General features: G+C 47.4%; 1 protein-coding gene across 1 annotated transcript in view; it reads left to right on the forward strand.

The window, feature by feature from the left end:
* The first annotated feature begins 577 nt into the window (after positions 1-577).
* The window catches only part of Ptp36E (protein tyrosine phosphatase 36E), a 232760-nt gene continuing 220348 nt past the window's right edge, over positions 578-12989 (forward strand). The window contains exon 1 of the mRNA XM_072285567.1: positions 578-782. The gene's annotated coding sequence lies outside the window, so the exon portion shown is untranslated. The remainder of the gene's footprint in view (positions 783-12989) is intronic.

Below are 12989 nucleotides of genomic sequence, written 5' to 3' on the forward strand. Positions count from 1 at the left end.
TTCGGACGTTGAGATTAAAACGCTAGGCCTTGGCTATCTTGACATTATCTATTAATTTAAGAAACAACTGGTTCTTTAGCTACGACTTCGGTCTTCGGAAGTGGAGGTTTCACGCCGCTGAAAGCTCTTCCTTTTCTCAGCTTTTTTTTTTTTGTGGTACGTGTACGCGAGGTATCGTATGCTTTAGGCAATTCATCTCAAGTGGGACAGAAAGAGGAACCACTGAGAGAGTCGACGAAACAAGGAAACAAATTCACGGGACAGGCCTGAAAACGGGAGGCGACGGGCGGCCAGCAGAAGACATGGAGCGTCGTCTGCACCCCTCCCTCGAAAAAGAGGGTTACCGGGACGAACAGGGAGTGTGGAGAGTACATATTTTTCTTCTCTGGGACGCTGGACGTACGAAGCGAGGGAAGCTTCGGATGTTTGGAAAAAGAGGAAGCACCTCCGACCGCCTCCCGTATACGACAGCCTCCTATTTTTCCCCCGTTCTCTACAGAACATACGGAGTAGAGCAACGCGCCGAACGTGGGGGAGAGACATAAAAAATGGGGAAAGGGGGAGCATCCGCGAGCCCTTCTTCCCTCGCGCGTCGTCTGCTCGGCGGTCCCGCGAGGAAGCAGACGATGCGAGCCTGCAGAAGCGGGCGCGGCAATGCTGCTGTATCGACGCAGGCGCCGCCGCTGTGACGGCCGCTTTGCTCTGCCTCTTCTACGGTCTCTGCCGCCGGATTTCGCTGCAAGCGACGACGACGTCGTCTTCGTGGCCTCGCCGCCGTTATGGTGAGTCGCCTGTCCTCTTTCGTACTTGTTTTTAACTTATTCGGACAGCCTTCTCACGTGACCCGACGATCGCGAACGACTTCGGCTGCGTCGTGGCATCTTTACGGTGCACTCCCCGTTTTCCGTGCGGCGAAAGCTGGTGCCCATTCGTAGCTGTGCCTGGGCAGCGCGAGGTAACGCTGAGAAAAGAAGACACGCGAAGAAAATGAAGGGGACATGTGGCTGAGCCAGGCATGTACTTGCGTCTAGGAATCTGCGCCAACTTGCCGACTTTTGTGATCATTCTGCTGGTGCCTATTGGAGAGACCTCGCCCCCTTGTCGGGCGCATGCGTTTGTTTTCTTGTTATTCCCCGTCGGTATTGTCCGATGGGACGACGCTCGATCATGCGACATCTATATGGGGACGCGCCTCTTACCAATTACGATGTTTATGCCGGAGAGATGCGTACAAGCGGAATCTTACGGGCTTTCGTTGTTGCGTGCCGTCGGACCGTACGCTGCCTCGCAAGGCGACAGACAGCCGTGGGATGTTTTGCAGGAGATGCTGCGGAGTCATTGCGCAGAACACTTGCACGGTTGCGAGACGCGAATGGTGTACGTACGTAATATACGTTCACTGTCAAAAACGACCGAGTTTGAAGTCGCATCGTTAATTAGCTGTGCACAGCAGAACAAAGGAACTACTTTAGTAAGGATCCCGTATGTATCGACAGCACGTGTTTCGAGAAGTCGTCTGCTAAAGGAAAGGCGCAATTAGCAAAGACGTTCATCCAAAAGTGTCGATACTGACGACGCATATTGAGAAACGAGACACGCGAATAGTGTGCAAATTACAAAATGGCGAAGCACGGCGTTAAGTTTTTCAAATCTGTGCTCGACGACCGAGCAAAAGCGTCTGCTGCCACGCAAACTTCAACCATATGCTGCAAGACGACGCCTATATTCGCTGTGACAGCACGCTGGAGCGTGCTTTCCACGTTTCGAGACACGGCCCATAATGGGCTCGAACAACAACTCTGGAATTATAATATTCTGCTTTCGCTTAAAAAAAAATGTTCTTACGAAAGCTGAGTAATATTTTCGCACGAGCCGTAGCGGTCAAAATTATCGAAATTTCGCTGCTGATTGGTTGGTGAGTTGCCCATTTTCGTTTCTGGATAATCTCCAACTTTCGCAAATAATCGTTTTCTTTTCATTGATTTGTAATGATAATGTAAATGTTGTGGATAATTGTGTCGCCGGCTTCTCCATAATGTTAAACTGCATAAATGAGGGGATTGTAGTAGATGAAGTGTACATCCTTACAGCTGTTAAAGGGCTATCTGACACGATATTTTCGGCTATTCACTTTATTTCGTGAAATGAAGGTCTTGGACCTCTGAACTTTAGAACAAAAAGATGACAAGCCCCGGAGAGCCGCAAATAATTTAACATGATAGCTTTTCTATCACTAGCGTCAATTTCGTCTCTACCGTGTCGGCACGTGACAATGCGGCATTTCTTCTTTGATACAGTAATTCTTCTTCGGTAGGTGTCACGCGAAAGCCGAACATTGCGACGTTGCTAAGCTCGGTTGCCTGGCATGCTGGTGGTATTCGCTTTGACGATCGATATAGCAGCATGGCGAATGACAAAAGCGAGAGTCGAAACTTCGTTATGTCCTGCTTTCTGGTGACAACATGCTATGTCGTAATGCCATGACACAGTAGAAACGAAACTGAAGTTGGCCGTGTAGAAAAGCTTTTATATTGAATTATTTAGGGCGCGATGAGGCTTGGCATTATCTTACAGGGGTTTAGAGGTAACGGAGCGCCACTTATAGGGCAGAGAAAAACAAGACTGAAAGATATTGTGCCGGCATCCCTATATAAGCAATTCGCTAACTCAGTCGGAGCAGTAACTTGCAATAGCAATAAAGAACATGACAAAACTAGAGAACCAAAGCACTTTCTACATAGTGTGAAATGGGAAGCGAATTAGACAGTCTTCTAGCGTACACAAACAGACACCATCAATGGAAAAATGAAAAAGGAGAAGAAAGGGAAATAAAATGAAATCGGAAAGAGACAGAAGGTGAGGAGAAGGAAATGACATTTATTAGTCCTACAGGAACTAAGGCCCCAGTTAGCGTCTCATTTCTCATTGGTGTGTTCAGGCCTCCTTGCCCAGCACATTCATGAGGCGCTGCACCAGAAGCGGCCACCATGCTTTTTCAGAACGACCATGAGGGTGTGTGGACGCGGAATCGCACTGTCTTGTCGTACCACGCGTAAAGAAGCGTCGGACATCATCGAAGCCGTACACGCACAAACAGGAACTCTCACTTGTGATGACGCCATAAGAACAACACTTTTCATTCGTCAAAAACGAAAAAGCAGTGAGTGCGCCTGCGCAACGTACTGCGCAGCACGTACGAAACTAAGCAGTTAGAACACTAAATGCTGAAGTCGAGAGTACGACGGAAAAAAGCCCGTCTGGTCGGGATGATGCATACTTAAAAGGAAGATGTCCGGACACCGACCAAAATGGTGTAAAATAGTTATTCACGTTTCGAACAAGGCTCCCGTGGGGAAGCGGAAGCGTAACTAACAATTTTGAACCATTTTGGTCGGTGTCCGGACCTTTTCCTTTTAAGAACACTAAATGTCCCGTTCCTATCCCCTCGAGGCGCCGATTAATGATGTACACAGTAAGTTTGTTTTCCCCAAAATTCTCGCACATTCGCAAGCATGAATAGCAAACAGCTTCAAAACGGATTGAGACAGTAACTTTAAAATTTTCAGTATGTGTTGTCGTGCTTACATAATGTGGAGTCCATGCGGAATATGAGAACATCAGCTATTTCATATCTAGCATATATTTGGAAACCACTGATACCGCCTGTTAGTATATATATATTCACACTTCACACACGTACACTCTTTTTCCCGCGTCGACACTCGCAACGCATTAAAGGCGGCGTGGCTTAGAGGCAGCATCCTTCAGCTGGCATTGCGTATAGGTCCGGAGACGGAATCGCAGCAGATCACTGCGACTGCTCTTTCTTTTTTATTTCTGTCACTACAAAATCCCGGCCGAGCACTCACAGATTCCAGCAGCGGATGCCAAGCGGAACCCGCGGACAATCAAAAACGGCTAGGGGAAAGAGCCCACAACATCTGTCGCTGTAAAAAGAGATTACCGTTGACCGCAGCGATGAAGATCAAGGGAGTTTTTCACTCCAGGCCGAGAAAGTGGATTGTTTTTTGTTTTTTTTCGTGATTTTACTCACACTGTCCGCGCGTGACGTAAGGTGTTTCGAGAAGGAAAACTAATCCTCATTTTGGGGCGACGGTGACGGCGATTTTACGATGTCGGGCTTACAGCATGATTGCGTAATCGCTTACACGGCGCCGGTTTTGTCTCGCGGGTAAAGACGACAACGACAGATCTTCTGCGTGCCGAGACTAATTGAGGGTAACTGCTACATAAAAAAAAATGATACCTGCCACAGGCATTCAGGCCCACGACTGTGCGACATTCAGTGGAGTGACGCAACCTAAACGGCACATTGCGAAGTGTCTGTTTGTCATATCTTGACGTGCCTTTGCGGAAGTAATGGCCTGCTCGCTCTCCGAATCCAGACGACACAAAAAACGAGGTCGTCGAATACTCATTCCGCAGAAGCTAACAGGGTGATTAGTCCGAGTCCTTGCAAGTGCTTCGTTCTATTCCCTTTTTTGTTTATCTTTTTCGTAAGTACTTGCGTAATTCGTGGCCACCTCGCATTTCGCTTGTTAACTTCTCACGAAGGCACCTTGTCTGCTACGTAATCATTTCTTTAGGGGGGGGGGGGGGGAGGGAGGGGGGAGGATTTGTCGCAAACTTATTGGGGAATAAAAAAAAAAATAGAATCAAGCAAGAAGTTGCAGCTCTGCCACGCGCATCAACCGCAGCAATGCCTCGACAAACTTAATGTTCGTCACCGAACGAGAGTAGTATTGAGGCACGTCCGGTCTAAAGACCTTAAGCCTGTTCGCCTGCTTCTCAGGGCGCACGTGAAGTAAGTGTCGAGCCTCTGACGTTGTCTCAGGAGACGAGCTCTTTGGGTGCGTTCTTTAGTCAACTTTTGTTGACCCCGAAGCCCGCGCGACGAATAGAGCAAGGTACACTTCAGCCCGAAGTCTCGGAAGACGTACTTGCTGCTCCCTGGTAAGCTTACGTGGAAGGAAATTGACGCAAGGGGGGATGGATTAGGACACGGGTGTTCCGCAGAAGGTTAAGCGAATAATCGGATTGCTGCGCTCTCCATCATAATAATAAAGTGTTGGTTCGTAAATTCGTAATATGTGCGTTGGATGTAGCCCCCCGCTTTTTTTTTTTAATCGCCGTGAGCTGTAGTTTAATCTCAGGATGAGGGGTACGGCCTGGCGGTAAGAAAAAAAAAATGTAAAAGATTAAAAGACGGCTTGAGTATTGGCGATGCGTGAAGGCAGCGTATACACGGAATCCAAGAATATTATTTTCCTCGTTTGATTGCTCTTGCGTGTGTTGTGGAAAAAAAAAATGCTATGCGGATTTTTGTATTAACTCTATATCTGTATGTATTCTCACGTGTTTTCTGTGAAATAACTGTATTGTATTTATCCTGATATATTATTTCTTTCATGTACACGCAATTCTCCGCTAGCATCTTGGCTGTCGTTCTAAATTGTGTTACGCTAACTTATATTTTTACATATCTAATAACGTACTTGATTGATTGATTGATTTTTAGGTTAACACATTTTTTTCTTCAGGTTCTGCGCTTTGTTGACACGAGCCACGGGTCTTGTGGGCCCATATTAAACGCGGAAGGAAAGTAAGAAAAAAACAGGAAGTTTTTTTTTTTTTTTTGAGGTGGGGGGGTGTCAGCCACCACCGCGTCCTGAAGGGCGCGCTCATAATATCCGTCTAATATCCCCACACCACAGTGGGGGCGCGTTTCGTAACGCACCGCCTATAGTTTCATCCACGAGAAGCATTTAAAACGTGCGCAAATTTACCCACTGCCGAAACACACAGTGCCGCTCAAACCCCCAGCTTTCGCTTATCAGTGCTTGTATTAGTCATAAACTACGCATTTCCTCGAATGCCACTCGGTTCGTTCCTTTCTCCCTGCAATACGCTTTGCTAATGGGCGCTGCTATTTTTACCTGGAAATCTATTCGATGTTAGTTTTGTTACCGTAGCGACTGTCCATTCGGCATCCTCGTTGGGCGCGAGGAACGAATAATTTAGTTCGCAGGCGCGGTGTCTGCGTGCCCCAGCGTGCATTAGGTGTCGCGGCGAACGCGTGAGACGTCCAGATGTCGTCGCAGATTCCCAATGCCTCCAGCAAGGGAACTTCATTTCCTTTGTTAACGCGCGTCTTGCCACTGGCGTTAAACCAGTTCAGCGGGGGATGGCGGGACGTCTTTACAATGACCGTGGCAAAAAGAGAGAAAAGAAAGGACGCCTGTGCTGTTCTCGACATGACCGGGAGCACCTAAGACACATTTATGAATGCTATGCGTCGTCGATTGGAATCGAAACGCAGGCACGCTCGCGCGCCGAATATTGCCGGGTGCGATTTTGACCATCTGGACCATTATTATGGTCCCGTGGAAGTAGCCTGTAGCGAGCGTCGCTACACTTCGTTACGATAATAAACAACCCTACGTGGTGAATAGTATCTCGGAGTCAATCGCGGCATCACTCATAGCGGATTTTGTTGTAACTGGGCGTTGAAAATCAATCAATCAATCAACCAATCAATCAATCAATCAATCAATCAATCAATCAATCAATCAATCAATCAATCAATCAATCAATCAATCAATCAATCAATCAATCAATCAATCAATCAATCAATCAACCATGAACTTTTGGAATCTGAACACGTTAACGTTTACGTTCAGCTGTGGCGAAAAAGTGACGAATAATATCCGCCACTCACGGTCAAAAAAAAACAAACAAAAAACAATGTCATAACGGAGCACCATGACTCTTGCGGCTCCTGACGCGTTTGTCTTTCGTCGGCGAGATCACTTCAGATGCCACGTTGCTCTAAATGGCACTCTGTGCCACATGATATCACAAACTACAGCATTTCGTGACGTTCCCCGTGTGCTCGCACTGCGGCAAACTTTTAACTTGTCAATTCCAGTGTGATCGACAACACTCCGCGGTTGTTTAATAGCAACGCAATAACGCCGCTTATCGCGGCTTTGCGCATTCGACTCCCGGCCAAGTCGATCACATACCGGTGGGTGGGGCCTTGGGGAGAGGGGGGGTGGCTTCGATGAATATTAAAACGCCCGTGTTCCGAGCGTCGCTACAGCCGGTTCGCGTTACAAATCCCCGACGCGATCTAAATAATTCGGGACCGTACACTACGGTGGAAGTTTGCTGCGCGTAGGCGTACCGAGTTTTTTTCTGTAAGGCGCAGAATTGCAGAAGCTCGACAGTTTTCGGTGGAACGAGATTGTTCCTTCCCGTGCTCACCGAGTGCGCGGCACATTTCTTTCGGTGACGTTCGCGCTACGAACCACGTGTTCAAATCCAATTGACGTCACCGCTGCAGGGCTTTCCGACCAGACAGAGCACTCCATATATATATATATATATATATATATATAGCCGGTATACATATATAGCGTACCCGAAACATATAGGCTGGAGACGACGCGCACCAAATTAAGTTGTTGCAGCACCGAATTGAAAAAGCCCGCAGCCGCTCAGCTTCGAATGTCGCAGTTGTTCAGGAACGTCGACTTTCAAGAAAGAAAGAAAGAAAGAGAGGCAAACGCTTTGCAATCCACTAAGGCGCTCACTAGCGATAGACCAGCACGTGGTGGTAGAATTGGTTCTGTCTCCCGGATTTTGTATAGTCTGCCGTCACTGGCTCGGTTCGTTTCAAATCAAAACTGTTCGGCAAGGAAAGGGCCGGCGTTCGCGGGAAACGAATTTCACTCCATGCAAATCGCAATCGATGGGCGACCGGATTGCGTTATGGGAGGCCTACGACGCATTGTTTTTTTTTTGTTTTCTCTCCGCAAATACGCCCCCCACCCCCGCTTCGAATCCCCTCGAGAAAGCCTCCGACGGCGTCTGCCTGCGACTCTTTTTTGGAGCTCCCCTCGCATATCCACCTGGGACGGCGCTCTCGGGTTTTTACGACTTCGATTAGGCACAGGACGTTCGCGAGTTGAAGAGCCCCCCCCCCGCCCCCTTCTCCACTTTTTCTTTTCCTTACTAGTCTGCATGTTGGCACCTAGCTGTAGTCGATAAACTTCTATCGCGAGATTTCAACGCTGGTGGCGCATGTCTCCTATATGCGGCTTTACTGTATAAGTATATTCACTGCGTACCATTGGAACAGCTTACTCCTCCAAGATCGTGTGAATCCATAACATCACAGAATTAGGAAATGTTTCGCACGACTGCTTCCAATGCACAACGATGAACCAGCATATATTTATGTCCGCGTTCTGTGATGCCAACTTGCTGTGGCGCTGCACAAATATTACAACTGCCGAAAGGGGCAGTTAGAAAATTTAGTTCTTTGTCGGACGAGACATATATTTTTTTCTCGCTGCATGACAAGCAGCGATTATGCCTGCGGCGGCCACAATCGTCGGTCGTCGAACGAGGGGCCGTAAAGCAACAAGTAGATGAAATGTGGCGTCACGATATCATCCAGCCGTCTAAGAGTACGTCAACGTCTCGTGCAGTGCTAGCGAGGAAACCGGATGGGAACCGCCCGAACAAAGTGACGAAGAGTGACGTATGTGGTAGCAGATCCGCTGAATAAAGCGGTCGTCGTCAAGAGAGCAAGTCAGTGTGCGTGCGACAGGTGTTTCTTTCCTAATGCATGTTCTGTGTTTTCCCTAATTTGTTTTACGTCCGGCGTTTGTAATTTCGTAAGTTACGTGCTTACTCCCCCGAGTGTGGACTCCACTTACAACCACACTTTTCTGGGATATGATATATGTATGGCTGTTTGAGCTATATTCAGCACAAGATATTTATTGGTTCCACATTAACAACAACAAAAGGAGCGAAAGCCTGAGCAGTTTACGACAGTAGAGCTTAATTGAAATGGTACGGGGCAGAAGGGAACACAGCATCTGATAAGCACAATTTGTTTGTTTATGCGGAAGCCTCCACATTTCCCAGAGATGCGTGTCACACGCTTCCACGCTTAAAGGTATATTGAAATTTTTGTTATACTTACTGTTGCGGATACCTGTTTTATAACACATAATTATTGTTTTTTATAGAAGCCTGAAAGCTTAAGCAGATTCATTTTTTTTTTAACAAGGCAGCTTATGTGACACTCATATTAAACGTTCGCAGTAAAATGAAGAGCCCACTTTTGGACTTGACCTCGTGTGCTTGCAGGCGAAACCTATCATTCTCATTATATTTGAACGAGCGCAGCGCCAGAGCCCATTCTAGTCAATTTAGAAGGGAACTCTGTACGAAGGGAAGTACCTGTGCCACCGGCACATCAACGCGTGATCCACTCTATATTGTAAGGACGGATTAGCCACAAGCTCAACAGCGTTGAGGGTTTGGTTCGAGCGACGTTGGTCGAGTGGCTGCAATAACGTCGCGCTAGCGGGCGGAGCAGTTGACACAGTCCAAACACTTGACGACTTCATCGGGATACGCCCCCCCCCCCCCCCCCTCCTGACTGGGAAGGCGGTGGCAGCGGGGGCACCGGCTTTCTTCGTGTACAGCTCGTGTCAACCTCCAGGAAATTCTGCCGGACTTCTATTGCTCCTGCGTTGTACGCGCTTAGGAATTGAAGGTATCACGGTGAAGGACAGCTTTGGTTACCGAAACCCGTTGTCGCTTCTCTGCGTTGCACGACCTTCTTGAAGGCTGCCGAAAATATTACCGCGTAATGTACACCAGGGGACGTAATCTGCGACGATCACTTTCGGCGATACTATCGCCTCGGCAGTCAGGCGCGGCGCGCTGATTGCCTGGTGGAGCAAAATCGGATGAGCTGATATTGGCTGGTTAACCACTACTTCACGGACGACGTGCCCGGTCCTTTGGCTAGTCTGACGAGGGCGTTTTAATATTTGAATGAATTGCGAAGCGAACGTTCATTAGCCGTCTTTATAGTAGCCTATGGTCGGTGTCTACCTAAGAATAAAATGTTACATGCTGTCCGCCGCGAACACAATTTGTAAAGATGAGCCAGCCTATAGGTTCGCATAAAGCTTTGACGAGACGCGGTTCTGCATGTTTAAAACGGCTTATTATAATTCCACCATACAGGTCTCTCTTTGGCATATCTGTTCTGCGGAATCTCGCAAAGGGCAGCAAGTATTCATGAAAGGTAAATTTGTCATCCATTCGAATGTAGCACGAAGCTACAAAGGAAACCAGTACGGGTTCCTCAAATAAGGCTTCACAGTTAGGGAAAAACTCAGCGCCTTTCCACTCTGTGAAGAACGAGGACCAGCGAAGCTGTGTATGTGTGCGCCTTAATGGCGAACTGCACCTCCGCCGTGGGTCGGCCCGGCATTGTACTATCTTCGGGATCGGCCCACGTATGGAGAGCTTTCTGTCTACACACTGACACGATCCTGGGGGAACTAGCCCTCAACAGCTTCGCTGTAAAATTCATCTTAGTCCGAAGGATGGATTTGAGCCCGGTACCAATGCCTTTCTGGGGCGGTCGCTCTACCATCTTGAGCTATCCAGGAGGCTAGCCACGCGAAGCACAGGGACAAAGAATATGGCAAATAAGTTCTGCGGAATCCCGCAAGGTGGATGAAGTATTCATGAAAGGTAAAATCGTTGTCTACCCGAATGTAGCACGAAGCTGCCATCTGCTCGCCTCCCAGTTAGCTCAGAAGGTAGAGCGACTGCACCAGAAAGGCCCTGTTACCGCGTTGAAATAAAAGAACCCGACGAATTTTTTCTGCACAGAGAAGCATCACTTTAAAAAACTTCTTTTGTAGCGTCGTGCTACGTTCGGCTGGATGACAGTTTCACCTTTCAGGTCTGTCTTTGTGTCACTAGTTTCGGGATGATACGTGAACGCCTTGTCAAGTTTGATGGGGGATCCTGACATCAGTGCTCAACGAAGGTAAGGAGTTGAGCTTGAAACGACTAGCTTTTATTTTTGAATCAGTCTTGCATTTCCACTAGCAGAGAAAAGTCATTAAGCTCCTTATAGAATATGTAGAGGGATCATATACGTGAATAATAACTGCATCGCCAAAGATGCTGCAAACAAATTCTTGAACGCTACGCAATGTCAAGACAAGTAAAACATGTAAAAGAATATATTCGTATGTCACAAAAATTATGCCAGGAATAACTGATACATGTTCCCATGTTCTTGGTCTAATTAATAAGAAAATATCACACGAACTTTAGAACTATATCAGTTCAAAACCAGCCAAGCTGTTCATGCCACTGATATGAAAAACGTAAAGTCCATGAAATGAAAAAGGTGAGAAGAAATATTGTAATGAAACTCAGTAATTGAAAATCTTGTTTACATTTTTGTACATGTGCAACGGACGGGCAAGAAGCTCAGTGACGCTGTCCTTCGTTCCAATGTATTGCGCAGGAGTTGCTGTCACCGGTCGTGTATTGTGAGTAAGTGCGCCGAAATTATAGTCGCAACAGACAGGACCTATGAAAAGCAGAAGTTCTGCAAAATATACATTAGAAATGCGAAGGTACAGTGAAATGTACAAATGCGAAGATACAGCTTGATAATAGGCAAAAAAGTGCCACTGGCAACAAAGTTCGCTGCACGCATGCACAAAACCTCGCAACAAGATATTTGAATATACGTATAAGTATCTAATAAATCTACGTATCTAAGCAAAAGTCACCGTACATAATGTGTCAAACAAGGCAAATAAACATGTTGGGCAATCACAGATCCCAGAATCCTAAGGCCCTCCTCCCTCCACTCCTCCCATTGCACCGCATTGCACCGCACGCAATGGAAGGAGGCGCGCTTCCTCCCCGCTTTTCTCCCTTGCGCGCACAAGACTGACCCACCATCGTCGGCTCCCCCCATCCCTCCCCCCCCCTTGCGCTTTCACTCGCACATACAGGATGGATCACGCGGTGACGATGATATCGCCCTTAGACTTTGTACGGAATATGACGGCGACTGCAGGAATGAGCCTGGAGTGTCCATGTATTTGTTATCGCAATAATATAAGAGAATCCGGCAACTGAAGAGCCTCCTGGCCGATTACATTCCGCAAAAGAAGTAACAAAATAGAACTTTCACCATGCGACAATTCGTTGCGCCGCAACAATGTCTTTCTTTTTTCTTTTGTGGGGCGGGGGTACCGAAAAAGTGCAAAGGAAAGTATGCTGGCCACAATCGAATGGCTACTTTGGGCACCTATAATGTGGCTACCGAAGGAATATCGAATAAAACGTGAGACGCTTGGTCCACAGAGAACCATACGCGTAATGCTCGGTATCCTACACCCGCGAGACAAAAGTCTTTCCGGAGAGGTTGCGATAACATCGAAGTGAAGGTGATGTCATCAAGCGAACGCGTTGCAATCCGCCGAGTCTCCACAGTGCAGTGATGGTGGCGAGCGACCATTGTTTCTTTCACTCGTCTGCTATCCAGAAAGCGTCCTAAACTCTGCCAGGCGAAAATCCACTCGTCTAGCGAAAAACGAAGGCGGACGAAGCGCGCCGCGCGGTGGTTCGGGCAACACGAGAAAAACGCATGCGCTCTGGGTGGCTCTGGCAGCCCGCGGGTAGCGAGAACAAGGAAGTTGAAGAGGCTCAATGTGTCCTCGCGAATAAAAGTCAAAGTAGAGAAAATAAATAAGAACGTAGTTACCTTTTATGGCTTTTAGTGTCTTGACATGGTTGCTTTGACGCAGGTGAAAAAAAAATGTTGATATTCTTTTCTGTGACACGACGGCACAAATGAACCACCACAACGCGTCATCTCATCGGACCTCGCTGCGTACTTTGTCAACTTCTCTGATAGTGTGTTGCTTTGGCTTGTCTCGTTGTAGGGTCCGATGTAAGACTTTAGAAAAGTCAACGCACCTTTGGCATGAAATGTTTATAACAACATTTAACCCACAAAGTTCCGGAAATGAAACTCTGAAGCACGACTTCGGAAATGTCAATGCACCTTTCGCATCAAAAGTTTATAAGGACTTTGTATCCATAAAGTTTCCGAA

Source organism: Dermacentor andersoni, chromosome 11 (genome assembly GCF_023375885.2).
Source record: "Dermacentor andersoni chromosome 11, qqDerAnde1_hic_scaffold, whole genome shotgun sequence".
Classification (NCBI taxonomy): Eukaryota; Metazoa; Arthropoda; class Arachnida; order Ixodida; family Ixodidae; genus Dermacentor; species Dermacentor andersoni.